The sequence below is a fragment of the Oncorhynchus mykiss genome, chromosome 30 (genome assembly GCF_057628025.1).
Source record: "Oncorhynchus mykiss isolate SJ-2025 chromosome 30, ASM5762802v1, whole genome shotgun sequence".
NCBI lineage: Eukaryota > Metazoa > Chordata > Actinopteri > Salmoniformes > Salmonidae > Oncorhynchus > Oncorhynchus mykiss.
This window is the reverse complement of record NC_143051.1, coordinates 3,190,021-3,209,411: the sequence shown is the minus strand read 5'-3', so window position 1 is coordinate 3,209,411 and position 19,391 is coordinate 3,190,021.

The window sequence follows — 19,391 nt, the reverse complement described above, 5'->3', positions numbered from 1 at the left end:
TCTGTATGTAGTGGTGTGCTGTCTCTCTGTATATAGTGGTGTGTTGTCTCTCTGTATGTAGTGGTGGGTTGTCTCTCTGTATGTAGTGGTGGGTTGTCTCTCTTGTCGTGATGTGTGTTCTGTCCTATATATTCTTTTTATTTAGTATTTTTATTCCCCGTCCCAGGAGGCCTTTTGGTAGGACATCATTATAAATAAGAATTTGTTCTTAACTGACTTTTCTAGTTAAATTAAAAATGTAAAACATTTAATTGGGTGTGGAAGAACTTGAAAGGCCTGCACAGAGCCCTAACCTCAACCATCGAACACCTTTGGTATGAATTGGAACGGCGACTGCGAGCCAGGCCTGATCGCCCAACATCAGTGCCGGACGTCACTAATGCTCTTGTGGCTGAATGGAAGCAAGTCCCTGCAGCAATGTTCCAACATCTAGTGGAAAGCCTTCCCAGAAGAGTGGAGGCTGTTATAGCAGCAACACTCCAACATCTAGTGGAAAGCCTTCCCAGAAGAGTGGAAGCTGTTATAGCAGCAATGTTCCAACATCTAGTGGAAAGCCTTCCCAGAAGAGTGGAAGCTGTTATAGCAGCAATGTTCCAACATCTAGTGGAAAGCCTTCCCAGAAGAGTGGAAGCTGTTATAGCAGCAATGTTCCAACATCTAGTGGAAAGCCTTCCCAGAAGAGTGAAGGCTGTTATAGCAGCAACATTCCAACATCTAGTGGAAAGCCTTCCCAGAAGAGTGAAGGCTGTTATAGCAGCAAAGAGGGGACCAACTCCATAATAAAGCCTTCCCAGAAGAGTGAAGGCTGTTATAGCAGCAAAGGGGGGACCAACTCCATAATAAAGCCTTCCCAGAAGAGTGAAGGCTGTTATAGCTGCAAAGGGGGGACCAACTCCATAATAAAGCCTTCCCAGAAGAGTGGAGGATGTTATAGCTGCAAAGGGGGGACCAACTCCATAATAAAGCCTTCCCAGAAGAGTGAAGGCTGTTATAGCAGCAAAGGGGGGACCAACTCCATAATAAAGCCTTCCCAGAAGAGTGGAGGATGTTATAGCAGCAAAGGGGGGACCAACTCCATATTAATGCCCATGATTTTGGAATAATATTTTCGACAAGCAGTTGTCCACAAACTTTTGGTCATGTAGTGTACCACATCAAGGGATTGGTCCACAGGGCTGTGGTACTACAAGATAGGTACAAGATAATTGCCAACATCGAGGGATTGGGCCACCGGATGATGCCAAGGTTTTAAGACACAGTGGCTTTCAACATTATTCGAGAAAAGGAAACAGCACAACCTGTTAAAGACAGCTGGCAGAGACTTTACTGTTCAGGCTGGACACAAAATAATGTTGTCTTCGACTATTCCTCTGTGACCAACAAAAACACAAGCAACCGTCTGTACCCAGATCGTCTTCATTATGGAGCTTCGTAAAACAACAAGGTCATCTGTAAGAATTAACTGACATTAAGCATCTGCTGATTCTTCAATAAGTCATCCAGAATAGAGCATGGCTGAGTCCCAAATGCCACCATGGCCTATGGTCCCCGGTCAAAACTAGTGTACTACGAAGGAGATAGGGCGCCTTGCATTGCAGGGTGATGTTTGTCATGAATCTGTCCTGGAGGCAGATCTGTGTGAGTTCTGCTAGATGGGTCAGCCTCAAAGTCACAATAATAATGATTAATTACTATAATGTAAAAAATGCATCAACTATTTTGCTAGGATTAGACAGAGTTAGCATCAAAATTAGCATTGTGGGTAAGGTCAGGGTAAGGTTAGGGTTCAATTTAAAATCAGATTGCATGACTTTGTGGCTGTGCCAGCTAGTGACCACTCTGCAGAGCTGCCTCCAGAACAACATTCATATGAAAAACACGAACCTGTATTGGGAGAACTAACTGCAGAGTAAAACATGAACAATAATTGACAAATTTTCGATGCGGCCCTAAGCAGATTTATACATGACGTTAATGCACCCATGGAGCTCAAAATGTTGATCTAATTACTGTAAGCACCTTCAGCAATAACATACCAGACTATTAACTCAACATGGTGGTCCAGAATGCAAATCTAGAGGAACAGGATTTGACCTCTTCCTATTTACACTGCCGGACATGTTTCCTAAAAAAGGCAACAGCAAAAAATAAATAAATAAAAAGGCAGGTCAAACTTCACATAGAATGTCGATGAGTTTAGTCACAAAAAAATTATGAGTGACCAGGTTCAACATGAAAACCGATAAGGAGAGTAAACCATTGGACAATAGATTGTATCACTACGTACAGAGGCCTTCGGAAAGTATTCAGACCCCTTTGACTTGTTACACATTTTGATACATTACAGCCTTATTTCAAAATGGTTTAAATAACAAAAAGTTGTTCATCAATCTACACACAATACCCCATAATGACATCACAATACCCCATAATGACATCACAATACCCCATACTGACATCACAATACCCCATAATGACACCACAATACCCCATAATGACACCACAATACCCCATAATGACAACACAATACCCCATAATGACACCACAATACCGCTTAATGACACCACAATACCCCATAATGACATCACAATACCGCTTAATGACACCACAATACCCCATAATGACACCACAATACCGCTTAATGACACCACAATACCCCATAATGACACCACAATACCCCATAATGACACCACAATACCCCATAATGACACCACAATACCGCTTAATGACACCACAATACCCCATAATGACATCACAATACCCCATAATGACATCACAATACCCCATAATGACATCACAATACCCCATAATGACATCACAATAACCCATAATGACACCACAATACCCCATAATGACACCACAATACCGCTTAATGACACCACAATACCCCATAATGACACCACAATACCCCATAATGACACCACAATACCCCATAATGACACCACAATACCCCATAATGACACCACAATACCCCATAATGACACCACAATACCCCATAATGACATCACAATACCCCATAATGACATCACAATACCCCATAATGACACCACAATACCCCATAATGACACCACAATACCCCATAATGACATCACAATACCCCATAATGACACCACAATACCCCATAATGACATCACAATACCCCATAATGACATCACAATACCCCATAATGACAACACAATACCCCATACTGACACCACAATACCCCATACTGACACCACAATACCCCATAATGACACCACAATACCGCTTAATGACACCACAATACCCCATAATGACATCACAATACCGCTTAATGACACCACAATACCCCATAATGACACCACAATACCGCTTAATGACACCACAATACCCCATAATGACACCACAATACCCCATAATGACACCACAATACCCCATAATGACACCACAATACCGCTTAATGACACCACAATACCCCATAATGACATCACAATACCCCATAATGACATCACAATACCCCATAATGACATCACAATACCCCATAATGACATCACAATACCCCATAATGACACCACAATACCCCATAATGACACCACAATACCGCTTAATGACACCACAATACCCCATAATGACACCACAATACCCCATAATGACACCACAATACCCCATAATGACACCACAATACCCCATAATGACACCACAATACCCCATAATGACATCACAATACCCCATAATGACATCACAATACCCCATAATGACATCACAATACCCCATAATGACACCACAATACCTCATAATGACACCACAATACCCCATAATGACACCACAATACCCCATAATGACACCACAATACCCCATAATGACACCACAATACCCCATAATGAGAACACAATACCCCATAATGACACCACAATACCCCATAATGACATCACAATACCCCATAATGACACCACAATACCCCATAATGACATCACAATACCCCATAATGACATCACAATACCCCATAATGACACCACAATACCGCTTAATGACACCACAATACCCCATAATGACATCACAATACCCCATAATGACATCACAATACCCCATAATGACACCATACAATACCCCATAATGACACCACAATAACGCTTAATGACACCACAATACCCCATAATGACACCACAATACCCCATAATGACATCACAATACCCCATAATGACACCACAATACCCCATAATGACACCACAATACCGCTTAATGACACCACAATACCCCATAATGACACCACAATACCCCATAATGACACCACAATACCCCATAATGACACCACAATACCCCATAATGACACCACAATACCGCTTAATGACACCACAATACCCCATAATGACACCACAATACCCCATAATGACACCACAATACCGCTTAATGACACCACAATACCCCATAATGACATCACAATACCCCATAATGACATCACAATACCCCATATTGACACCACACAATACCCCATAATGACACCACAATACCGCTTAATGACACCACAATACCCCATAATGACACCACAATACCCCATAATGACATCACAATACCCCATAATGACATCACAATACCCCATAATGACATCACAATACCGCTTAATGACACCACAATACCCCATAATGACATCACAATACCCCATAATGACATCACAATACCCCATAATGACACCATACAATACCCCATAATGACACCACAATAACGCTTAATGACACCACAATACCCCATAATGACACCACAATACCCCATAATGACATCACAATACCCCATAATGACACCACAATACCCCATAATGACACCACAATACCGCTTAATGACACCACAATACCCCATAATGACACCACAATACCCCATAATGACACCACAATACCCCATAATGACACCACAATACCCCATAATGACACCACAATACCGCTTAATGACACCACAATACCCCATAATGACACCACAATACCCCATAATGACACCACAATACCGCTTAATGACACCACAATACCCCATAATGACATCACAATACCCCATAATGACATCACAATACCCCATATTGACACCACACAATACCCCATAATGACACCACAATACCGCTTAATGACACCACAATACCCCATAATGACACCACAATACCCCATAATGACATCACAATACCCCATAATGACATCACAATACCCCATAATGACATCACAATACCCCATAATGACATCACAATACCCCATAATGACACCACAATACCGCTTAACCTGTTAGATCTACCCCCCCCTTTTTTGAAAATTCTGTTAAAAATCGCGCAACTTTTCAGCGTCCTGCTACTCATGCCAGGAATATAGTATATGCATATGATTAGTATGTGTGGATAGAAAACACTCTGAAGTTTATAAAACTGGTTAAATCACGGCTGTGACTATAACAGAGCGTGTGTTTCATTGAAAAACGCAAGAAAAACTGCTCTCTGAAAGCAAAAAATAATTTCCATAAGTCACTTCCACCAGTTGTTAAAGGACAACAGAATTTAATGGAAATTTGCCTGCACTTCATACAAATTCCGCACGATGGCGCCATTGTACTAATTTTCAATCGAATTAATTGTTGGAAAATCCATCTGTCTGACCCCAAGTTATCCAGTCTTCACCCGGATGCAGTTCAAGGAGAGATCAGATTGCATTGTTTTTGAAGTGAGGACCTATTGAAGAGACATCGCCCTGTAATCGTTTTGATAGATTATAAACGTTTACTAATACCTAAAGTTGGATTACAAAAGGATTTCGAAGTGTTTTGTGAAAGTTTATCGTCGACTTTTTTAATTTTAAAAAATTACGCAGCGTTTAAAAACGATGAATTTTTCTGAATGACACTACTTCAATACAAAGCTATTTTGGGTATATATGGACCGATTTAAACGAAAAAAAGACCCAATAGTGATGTTTATGGGGCATATAGGAGTGCCAAGAAAGAAGCTCGTCTAAGGTAATGAATGTTTTATATTTTATTTCTGCGTTTTGGGTAGCGCCGTCTATCGCAAAATCTGTTGTTTACGTGTCGAGCTGGCATTTTGGGGGGTGCATGCTATCAGATAATAGCTTCTGATGCTTTCGCCGAAAAGCATTTTAAAAATCTGACTTGCTGGCTAGGTTCACAACGAGTGTAGCTTTAATTTAATACCCTGCTTGTGAATTTTGATCAAGGTTTGAGTTTTAACGAGTACATTTAGCATTTAGCGTAGCGCATTTGCATTTCCAGGTGCCTACTTGGGACATGTGCGTCTCAAGTAGATTCAAGAATTAATGACACCACAATACCCCATAATGACACCACAATACCCCATAATGACACCACAATACCCCATAATGACACCACAATACCCCATAATGACACCACAATACCCCATAATGACATCACAATACCCCATAATGACATCACAATACCCCATAATGACATCACAATACCCCATAATGACATCACAATACCCCATAATGACACCACAATACCGCTTAATGACACCACAATACCCCATAATGACACCACAATACCCCATAATGACACCACAATACCCCATAATGACACCACAATACCCCATAATGACACCACAATACCCCATAATGACATCACAATACCCCATAATGACACCACAATACCCCATAATGACATCACAATACCCCATAATGACACCACAATACCCCATAATGACATCACAATACCCCATAATGACATCACAATACCCCATAATGACATCACAATACCCCATAATGACATCACAATACCCTATAATGACACCACACAATACCCCATAATGACATCACAATACCCCATAATGACACCACAATACCCCATAATGACATCATAATACCCCACAATGACATCACAATACCCCATAATGACACCACAATACCCCATAATGACATCACAATACCCCATAATGACATCACAATACCCCATAATGACATCACAATACCCCATAATGACACCACAATACCCCATAATGACATCACAATACCCCATAATGACACCACAATACCCCATAATGACATCACAATACCCCATAATGACATCACAATACCCCATAATGACACCACAATACCCCATAATGACATCACAATACCCCATAATGAGAACACAATACCCCATAATGACACCACATTACCCCATAATGACATCACAATACCCCATAATGACACCACAATACCCCATAATGACATCACAATACCCCATAATGACATCACAATACCCCATAATGACACCACAATACCGCTTAATGACACCACAATACCCCATAATGACATCACAATACCCCATAATGACATCACAATACCCCATAATGACACCACACAATACCCCATAATGACACCACAATACCGCTTAATGACACCACAATACCCCATAATGACACCACAATACCCCATAATGACATCACAATACCCCATAATGACACCACAATACCCCATAATGACACCACAATACCGCTTAATGACACCACAATACCCCATAATGACACCACAATACCCCATAATGACACCACAATACCCCATAATGACACCACAATACCCCATAATGACACCACAATACCGCTTAATGACACCACAATACCCCATAATGACACCACAATACCCCATAATGACACCACAATACCCCTTAATGACATCACAATACCCCATAATGACATCACAATACCCCATATTGACACCACACAATACCCCATAATGACACCACAATACCGCTTAATGACACCACAATACCCCATAATGACACTACAATACCCCATAATGACATCACAATACCCCATAATGACACCACAATACCCCATAATGACATCACAATACCCCATAATGACATCACAATACCCCATAATGACACCACAATACCTCATAATGACATCACAATACCCCATAATGACACCACAATACCCCATAATGACATCACAATACCCCATAATGACACCACAATACCCCATAATGACACCACAATACCCCATAATGACACCACAATACCCCATAATGACATCACAATACCCCATAATGACATCACAATACCCCATAATGACATCACAATACCCCATAATGACATCACAATACCCCATAATGACACCACAATACCGCTTAATGACACCACAATACCCCATAATGACACCACAATACCCCATAATGACACCACAATACCCCATAATGACATCACAATACCCCATAATGACATCACAATACCCCATAATGACATCACAATACCCCATAATGACACCACAATACCCCATAATGACATCACAATACCCCATAATGACACCACAATACCCCATAATGACATCACAATACCCCATAATGACATCACAATACCCCATAATGACACCACAATACCCCATAATGACATCACAATACCCCATAATGAGAACACAATACCCCATAATGACACCACAATACCCCATAATGACATCACAATACCCCATAATGACACCACAATACCCCATAATGACATCACAATACCCCATAATGACATCACAATACCCCATAATGACACCACAATACCGCTTAATGACACCACAATACCCCATAATGACATCACAATACCCCATAATGACATCACAATACCCCATAATGACACCACACAATACCCCACAATGACACCACAATACCGCTTAATGACACCACAATACCCCATAATGACACCACAATACCCCATAATGACATCACAATACCCCATAATGACACCACAATACCCCATAATGACAACACAATACCGCTTAATGACACCACAATACCCCATAATGACACCACAATACCCCATAATGACATCACAATACCCCATAATGACACCACAATACCCCATAATGACACCACAATACCGCTTAATGACACCACAATACCCCATAATGACACCACAATACCCCATAATGACACCACAATACCCCATAATGACACCACAATACCCCATAATGACACCACAATACCGCTTAATGACACCACAATACCCCATAATGACACCACAATACCCCATAATGACACCACAATACCCCTTAATGACATCACAATACCCCATAATGACATCACAATACCCCATATTGACACCACACAATACCCCATAATGACACCACAATACCGCTTAATGACACCACAATACCCCATAATGACACTACAATACCCCATAATGACATCACAATACCCCATAATGACACCACAATACCCCATAATGACATCACAATACCCCATAATGACATCACAATACCCCATAATGACACCACAATACCTCATAATGACATCACAATACCCCATAATGACACCACAATACCCCATAATGACATCACAATACCCCATAATGACACCACAATACCCCATAATGACACCACAATACCCCATAATGACACCACAATACCCCATAATGACATCACAATACCCCATAATGACATCACAATACCCCATAATGACATCACAATACCCCATAATGACATCACAATACCCCATAATGACACCACAATACCGCTTAATGACACCACAATACCCCATAATGACACCACAATACCCCATAATGACACCACAATACCCCATAATGACATCACAATACCCCATAATGACATCACAATACCCCATAATGACACCACAATACCCCATAATGACATCACAATACCCCATAATGACACCACAATACCCCATAATGACATCACAATACCCCATAATGACATCACAATACCCCATAATGACACCACAATACCCCATAATGACATCACAATACCCCATAATGAGAACACAATACCCCATAATGACACCACAATACCCCATAATGACATCACAATACCCCATAATGACACCACAATACCCCATAATGACATCACAATACCCCATAATGACATCACAATACCCCATAATGACACCACAATACCGCTTAATGACACCACAATACCCCATAATGACATCACAATACCCCATAATGACATCACAATACCCCATAATGACACCACACAATACCCCACAATGACACCACAATACCGCTTAATGACACCACAATACCCCATAATGACACCACAATACCCCATAATGACATCACAATACCCCATAATGACACCACAATACCCCATAATGACAACACAATACCGCTTAATGACACCACAATAGCCCCTAATGACACCACAATACCCCATAATGACACCACAATACCCCATAATGACACCACAATACCCCATAATGACACCACAATACCGCTTAATGACACCACAATACCCCATAATGACACCGCAATACACCATAATGACACCACAATACCGCTTAATGACACCACAATACCCCATAATGACATCACAATACCCCATAATGACATCACAATACCCCATATTGACACCACACAATACCCCATAATGACACCACAATACCGCTTAATGACACCACAATACCCCATAATGACACCACAATACCCCATAATGACATCACAATACCCCATAATGACATCACAATACCCCATAATGACATCACAATACCCCATAATGACATCACAATACCCCATAATGACACCACAATACCGCTTAATGACACCACAATACCCCATAATGACACCACAATACCCCATAATGACACCACAATACCCCATAATGACACCACAATACCCCATAATGACACCACAATACCCCATAATGACATCACAATACCCCATAATGACATCACAATACCCCATAATGACATCACAATACCCCATAATGACACCACAATACCGCTTAATGACACCACAATACCCCATAATGACACCACAATACCCCATAATGACACCACAATACCCCATAATGACACCACAATACCCCATAATGACACCACAATACCCCATAATGACATCACAATACCCCATAATGACACCACACAATACCCCATAATGACATCACAATACCCCATAATGACACCACAATACCCCATAATGACATCACAATACCCCATAATGACATCACAATACCCCATAATGACATCACAATACCCCATAATGACATCACAATACCCCATAATGACATCACAATACCCCATAATGACACCACACAATACCCCATAATGACATCACAATACCCCATAATGACACCACAATACCCCATAATGACATCACAATACCCCACAATGACATCACAATACCCCATAATGACACCACAATACCCCATAATGACATCACAATACCCCATAATGACATCACAATACCCCATAATGACATCACAATACCCCATAATGACACCACAATACCCCATAATGAGAACACAATACCCCATAATGACACCACAATACCCCATAATGACATCACAATACCCCATAATGACACAACAATACCCCATAATGACATCACAATACCCCATAATGACATCACAATACCCCATAATGACACCACAATACCGCTTAATGACACCACAATACCCCATAATGACATCACAATACCCCATAATGACATCACAATACCCCATAATGACACCACAATACCCCATAATGACATCACAATACCCCATAATGACATCACAATACCCCATAATGACACCACAATACCGCTTAATGACACCACAATACCCCATAATGACATCACAATACCCCATAATGACATCACAATACCCCATAATGACACCACACAATACCCCATAATGACACCACAATACCGCTTAATGACACCACAATACCCCATAATGACACCACAATACCCCATAATGACATCACAATACCCCATAATGACACCACAATACCCCATAATGACACCACAATACCGCTTAATGACACCACAATACCCCATAATGACACCACAATACCCCATAATGACACCACAATACCCCATAATGACACCACAATACCCCATAATGACACCACAATACCGCTTAATGACACCACAATACCCCATAATGACACCACAATACCCCATAATGACACCACAATACCCCTTAATGACATCACAATACCCCATAATGACATCACAATACCCCATATTGACACCACACAATACCCCATAATGACACCACAATACCGCTTAATGACACCACAATACCCCATAATGACACCACAATACCCCATAATGACATCACAATACCCCATAATGACACCACAATACCCCATAATGACACCACAATACCGCTTAATGACACCACAATACCCCATAATGACACCACAATACCCCATAATGACACCACAATACCCCATAATGACACCACAATACCCCATAATGACACCACAATACCCCATAATGACACCACAATACCCCATAATGACACCACAATACCCCATAATGACACCACAATACCCCATAATGACACCACAATACCCCATAATGACACCACAATACCCCATAATGACACCACAATACCGCTTAATGACACCACAATACCCCATAATGACACCACAATACCCCATAATGACACCACAATACCGCTTAATGACACCACAATACCCCATAATGACACCACAATACCCCATAATGACACCACAATACCCCACAATGACACCACAATACCGCTTAATGACACCACAATACCCCATAATGACATCACAATACCCCATAGTGACACCACAATACCCCATAATGACATCACAATACCCCATAATGACATCACAATACCCCATAATGACACCACAATACCCCATAATGACATCTCAATACCCCATAATGACACCACAATACCCCATAATGACACCACAATACCCCATAATGACACCACAATACCCCACAATGACATCACAATACCCCATAATGACACCACAATACCCCATAATGACATCTCAATATCCCATAATGACACCACAATACCCCATAATGACACCACAATACCCCATAATGACACCACAATACCCCACAATGACAACACAATACCCCACATTGACATCACAATACCCTATAATGACACCACAATACCCCATAATGACACCACGATACCCCATAATAACACCACAATGACCCATAATGACATCACAATACCCCATAATGACATCACAATACCCCATAATGACACCACAATACCCCATAATGACATCACAATACCCCACAATGACATCACAATACCCGATAATGACACCACAATACCCCATAATGACATCACAATACCCCATAATGACACCACAATACCCCATAATGACATCACAATACCCCATAATGACACTACAATACCCCATAATGACATCACAATACCCCATAATGACATCACAATACCCCATAATGACACCACAATACCCCATAATGACACCACAATACCCCATAATGACACCACAATACCCCATAATGACACCACAATACCCCATAATGACACCACAATACCCCATAATGACACCACACAATACCCCATAATGACACCACAATACCCCATAATGACACCGCAATACCCCATAATGACACCACAATACCCCATAATGACACCACAATACCCCATAATGACATCACAATACCCCATAATGACATCACAATACCCCATAATGACACCACACAATACCCCATAATGACACCACAATACCCCATAATGACACCACACAATACCCCATAATGACACCACAATACCTGATAATGACATCCCAATACCCCATAATGACACCACAATACCCCATAATGACATCACAATACCCCATAATGACATCACAATACCCCATAATGACACCACACAATACCCCATAATGACACCACAATACCCCATAATGACACCACACAATACCCCATAATGACACCACAATACCTGATAATGACATCACAATACCCCATAATAACGAAGTGAAAACAGGTTGTTAGACATTTTAGCAAAATATAAAACAGAAATACCTTTTGCTATGAGACTCAAACTTAAGCTCAGGTGCATCCTGTTTCCAGTTTTCATCTTGGTATGTTTCTACAAATTGATTGGAGTCTACTTGTGGGAAATTCAAATGATTGGACATGATTTTGAAAATCACAAACCTGTCTATATAAAATCCCACAGTTGACAGTACATGTCAGAGCATGAGGTTGAAGGAATATGGTCGGTAGAGCTCAGAGACAGAATTCTGACGAGGAACAGATCTGGGGAAGGTTACAAAAAAATGTGTTCAGCATTGAAGGTCCCCATGGACACACTCGCCTCCATCATTGTTAAGTGGAAGAAGTTTGTAACCACCAAGACTGGCCACCTGGCCAAATTTAGCAATCAGGACAGAAGGGCCTTAGTCTGTGAGGTGACCAAGAACCAGATGGTCATTCTGACAGAGCTTTGGAGTTCCTCTTCTTCTTCCTTCTTCCTCTGCAGAGATGGGAGAACCTTCCAGAAGGACAACCACCTGGAAGCCAAACTCTAGTAGTTTGCCAAAAATTCACCTAAAGACTCTTAGACCATGATGAACTCTGGTCTGATGAAACCTAGACTGAACTCTTTGGCCTGGATGCCAAGTTTCACGTCTGGAGGAAACCTGGAACCATGGTGGTGGCAGGATCATGCTGTGGGGATGTTTTCAGTGACAGGGACTGAAAGACTAGTCAGGATTGAGGGAAAGATGAACAGAGCCAAGTACAGAGAGATCCTTGATGAAAACCTGCTCCAAAGCGCTCAGGCCCTCAGTCTAGGGCGAAGGTTCACCTTCCTACAGGACAACTACCCTAAACACACAAAGTCAACACAGGAGTGGCTTCAGGACAATTCTCTGAATGTCCTTGATCTGCCCAGCCAGAGCCCGGATTTTAATCGAACATCTCCAGAGAGACCTGAAAATAGTGCAGCAACGCTCCCAATCCAACCTGAGAGATCTTGAGAGAATCTGTAGAGAAGAATGGGAGAAACTCCCCAAGTACAGCTGTGCCAAGCTTGTAGAGTCACACCCAAGAAGACTCATGGCTCTAATCACTGCCAAAGTTGCTTCAACAAAGTATACTTATGTATTTGTGATATTTCAGTTTGACATTTTTGATTGATGAAATGCAATAAAATGTGTCTGAATACTTTCTGAAGTATAGGGAATCATTTGAGATGCAAGCACACACAGACTTTTCAACATTCAAGAAGTTTGGATTTACTTTTTTTTACCCCTTTTTCATGGTATCCAATTGTTGTAGTAGCTACTATCTTGTCTCATCGCTACAACTCCCGTACGGGCTCGGGAGAGACGAAGGTTGAAAGTCATGCGTCCTCCGATACACAACCCAACCAAGCCGCACTGCTTCTTAACACAGCACGCATCCAACCCATAAGCCAGCCGCACCAATGCGCCGGAGGAAACACCATGCACCTGGCCACCTTGGTTAGCGCACACTGCGCCCAGCCCGCCACAGGAGTCGCTGGTGCGCGATGAGACAAGGACACCCCTACCGACCAACCCGGGCGACGCTAGGCCAATTGTGCGTCGCCCCACGGACCTCCCGGTCGCGGCCGGTTACGACAGAGCCTGGGCGCAAACCCAGGAACTCTGATGGCACAGCTGGCGCTGCAGTACAGCGCCCTTGACCACTGCGCCACCCGGGAGGCCGAAGTTTGGATTTACTGAGCAATTGTTTCAAGTTCATTTTAGTTAAGAAAGTTATAAAGTAAAACATTTAGGAAGTTAAAAGGTTACAAAGATATGAAATTGAGTTCCCAAAGTTGACAACAAAAGTAAAACCAAAAATTTAGTTTATATTAAGTTTAAATTGTTGTTTTATATAGTGGAGGGTTAACACACTGTTAGTTTAGCGGTACCCACTGGTTTTGTTCAAAGTTAGGGTGGAAGAGGACAGAGGTTCCTGGGGTTTGAACAGTGTGGTCTGTTCAATGGCTTTGCAGCCTAGTGCGGAGTAGACGCTGTCATTACGGATTTAGGTGTGTTCCTGAGAATGGAGTTATGTTGAAGGAGGTTCTCATGGTCGGCGAGTTGGTAGGAGATGAATTTCTTTATTTATTTATACATTCTGCATTCAGAATGAACAAAGCTATGGTTGTGTTAATGAAAATAGTAAATTTAGTGGGTAGGCTGATTGCTTGTGGAATATTTGTAAGGGATGTGTTGGTGCCGATTTCTCCTCTTTCGACTCCTTCGACCAGGGTGGTAGTTGAGAATCTCCCTTCGTTTATTACGGATGATCAAATCAGGAAAGAGCTGAGTCGGTTTAGTAAGTTTGCTAGCGGTTTTCATGTACCGTCGGCAGGTTTTCAGGCAGATGCCGTTAGGGTCCTTTTTTAGGGTCCTTTTTTCAGAATTTCCGCCTGACTGACATGCCAAAAGTAAACTGCCTGTTACTCAGACCCAGAGCCAGGATAAGCATATAATTGAAACTATTGGATAGAAAACACTTTGAAGTTTGTAGAAATGTTAAAATAATGTATGAGACTTTAACACAATTGATATGGTAGGAGAAAATTCATAGAAAAAACACCAGAATTCTTTTGTTATTGAGATCCCATGCTCTTATAATGGTATGCTATAGGTCCTATGCAATTTCAGGTTCAATTCATATGGCTTCCACTAGATTTCAACCGTCTTTGTTCAAGGTTTCAGGATTGTTTCTTCCAAAACGAGGAAGAATTTTGAGTTGGGAGTCACAGTTTGAAATCTGTCTGTTGGCGAGAAATGAAGAGGACCCGCTAATTTTACTTTTTTTTATTGAACATACTTCTTTTCATATTAAATATTAATAGTTTAATTTTAGTTTTAATTTTAATTACATTTTAGGGTACCTGAGGATTAACTTCTTATGGCTGAGGGGAGGTATTGAGTAGCTTGGATGAATAAGTTGCCCAAACTAAACGGCCTGCTCCTCAGTCTCAGTTGCTAATATATGCATATTATTATTAGCATTGGATAGAAAACACTCTAAAGTTTCCAAAACTCTCAAAATATTGTCTGTGAGCATAACAGAACTGATATTGCAGGCGAAACCCTGAGGAAAATCAAACCAAGAAGTGGCTTCTATTTTGAAAACTCCATGTTCCATAGCCTGCCTTTGCTCCATTTAAAGGGATATCAACCAGATTCCTTTTCCTATTCTATCGCTTCCTCAAGGTGTCAACAGTCTTTAGACATAGTTTCAGGCTTTTATTTTGAAAAAATGAGCGAGAAAGATAACATCGCGTCATTGTATGGCCGGGTGCCAGCAGCGTTTTGTATGCGTAACAGAATTTGGGCAGCCATTGCCTTTCCCTCTCCGACTGAAAAAGACAGTTACGGTTGATATATTATCTATTATATATTTGAAAAATAACCTGAGGATTGATTATAAAATATGTTTGACATGTTTCTGTGGACATTACGGATACTATTTGGAATTTGTCTGCGTTGTCGTGACCGCTCTTTCCTGTGGATTTCTGAACATAACGTGCCAAACAAACGGAGGTATTTTGGATATAAAAATATAAAATAATCTTTATGGAACAAAAGGAATATTTAATGTGTAACTGGGAGTCTCATGAGTGAAAACATCCGAAGATCATCAAAGGTAAACAATTAATTTGATTTGAATGCTTTTCTGATTTTCGTGACCAAGCTACTTGATGCTAGGTGTACATAATGTTTTGTCGAGCGGTCGGTAAATTTACACAAACGCTTGGATAAGGTAATTATGTTGTTTTGTTCCGGCGGTCATGTTTCTGAAAAACAATCAGCAACAGTTAGATGTCTTTTTTAAAGTGGATTTAGGGAATAATAGTTTTGCTTTCCCACATAAAGGCCATTGACAAGGTGAGGGTCCAAGCGCCAGTGGGGGAAATCGATGTCATTGTGCAGGCGGCCATGAGACGCAGGCAGAAGAGGCTGGGCATAGTCATGCAATAGATGGGGGTGTAGATGAGTCTGGGTCTAGTCATGTTATAGAAGGTGGTGTAGATGAGGCTGGATCTAGTCAGGTTATAGATGGTGGTGTAGATGAGGCTGGGTCTAGTCAGGTTATAGATGGTGGTGTAGATGAGGCTGGGTCTAGTCATGTTATAGATGGTGGTGTAGATGAGGCTGGGTCTAGTCATGTTATAGAAGGTGGTGTAGATGAGGCTGGATCTAGTCAGGTTATAGATGGTGGTGTAGATGAGGCTGGGTCTAGTCATGTTATAGATGGTGGTGTAGATGAGGCTGGGTCTAGTCATGTTATAGAAGGTGGTGTAGATGAGGCTGGATCTAGTCAGGTTATAGATGGTGGTGTAGATGAGGCTGGGTCTAGTCATGTTATAGAAGGTGGTGTAGATGAGGCTGGATCTAGTCAGGTTATAGATGGTGGTGTAGATGAGGCTGGGTCTAGTCATGTTATAGAAGGTGGTGTAGATGAGGCTGGATCTAGTCAGGTTATAGATGGTGGTGTAGATGAGGCTGGGTCTAGTCAGGTTATAGATGGTGGTGTAGATGAGGCTGGGTCTAGTCATGCAATAGATGGTGGTGTAGATGAGGCTGGGTCTAGTCATGCAATAGATGGTGGTGTAGATGAGGCTGGGTCTAGTCATGCAATAGATGGTGGTGTAGATGAGGCTGGGTCTAGTCATGTTATAGAAGGTGGTGTAGATGAGGCTGGATCTAGTCAGGTTATAGATGGTGGTGTAGATGAGGCTGGGTCTAGTCAGGTTATAGATGGTGGTGTAGATGAGGCTGGGTCTAGTCATGTTATAGATGGGGGTGTAGATGAGGCTGGGTCTAGTCATGCTATAGATGGTGGTGTAGATGAGGCTGGGTCTAGTCAGGTTATAGATGGGGGTGTAGATGAGGCTGGGTCTAGTCATGTTAGAGATTTTGATGTAGATGAGGCTGGGTCTAGTCATGCTAGAGATGGGGGTGTAGATGAGGCTGGGTCTAGTCAGGTTATAGATGGTGGTGTAGATGAGGCTGGGTCTAGTCAGGTTATAGATGGTGGTGTAGATGAGGCTGGGTCTAGTCATGTTATAGATGGGGGTGTAGATGAGGCTGGGTCTAGTCATGCTAGAGATGGGAGTGTAGATGAGACTGGGTCTAGTCAGGTTATAGATGGTGGTGTACATGAGGCTGGGTCTAGTCAGGTTATAGATGGTGGTGTAGATGAGGCTGGGTCTAGTCATGTTAGAGATTTTGATGTAGATGAGGCTGGGTCTAGTCATGCTAGAGATGGGGGTGTAGATGAGGCTGGGTCTAGTCATGCCAGGGATGGTGGTGTAGATGAGGCTGGGTCTAGTCAGGTTATAGATGGTGGTGTAGCTGAGGATGGGTCTAGTCATACTGGAGATGGTGGTGTAGATGAGGCTGGGTCTAGTCATGCTATAGATGGTGATGTAGCTAATGCTGGGTCTAGTCAGGTAATAGATGGTGGTGTAGATGAGTCTGGGTCTAGTCATGCTATAGATGGTGATGTAGCTAATGCTGGGTCTAGTCAGGTAATAGATGGTGGTGAAGATGAGGATGGGTATAGTCAGGTTATAGATGGTGATGTAGATGAGGATGGGTATAGTCAGGTTATAGATGGTGGTGTAGCTGAGGATGGGTATAGTCAGGTTATGCTCGTGGATGAGGAGAGTATAGTGGGGAAAGGGAAGCGACTAGGTGGGGGGGGTGGAGGACGGTGTTATGCGGAAG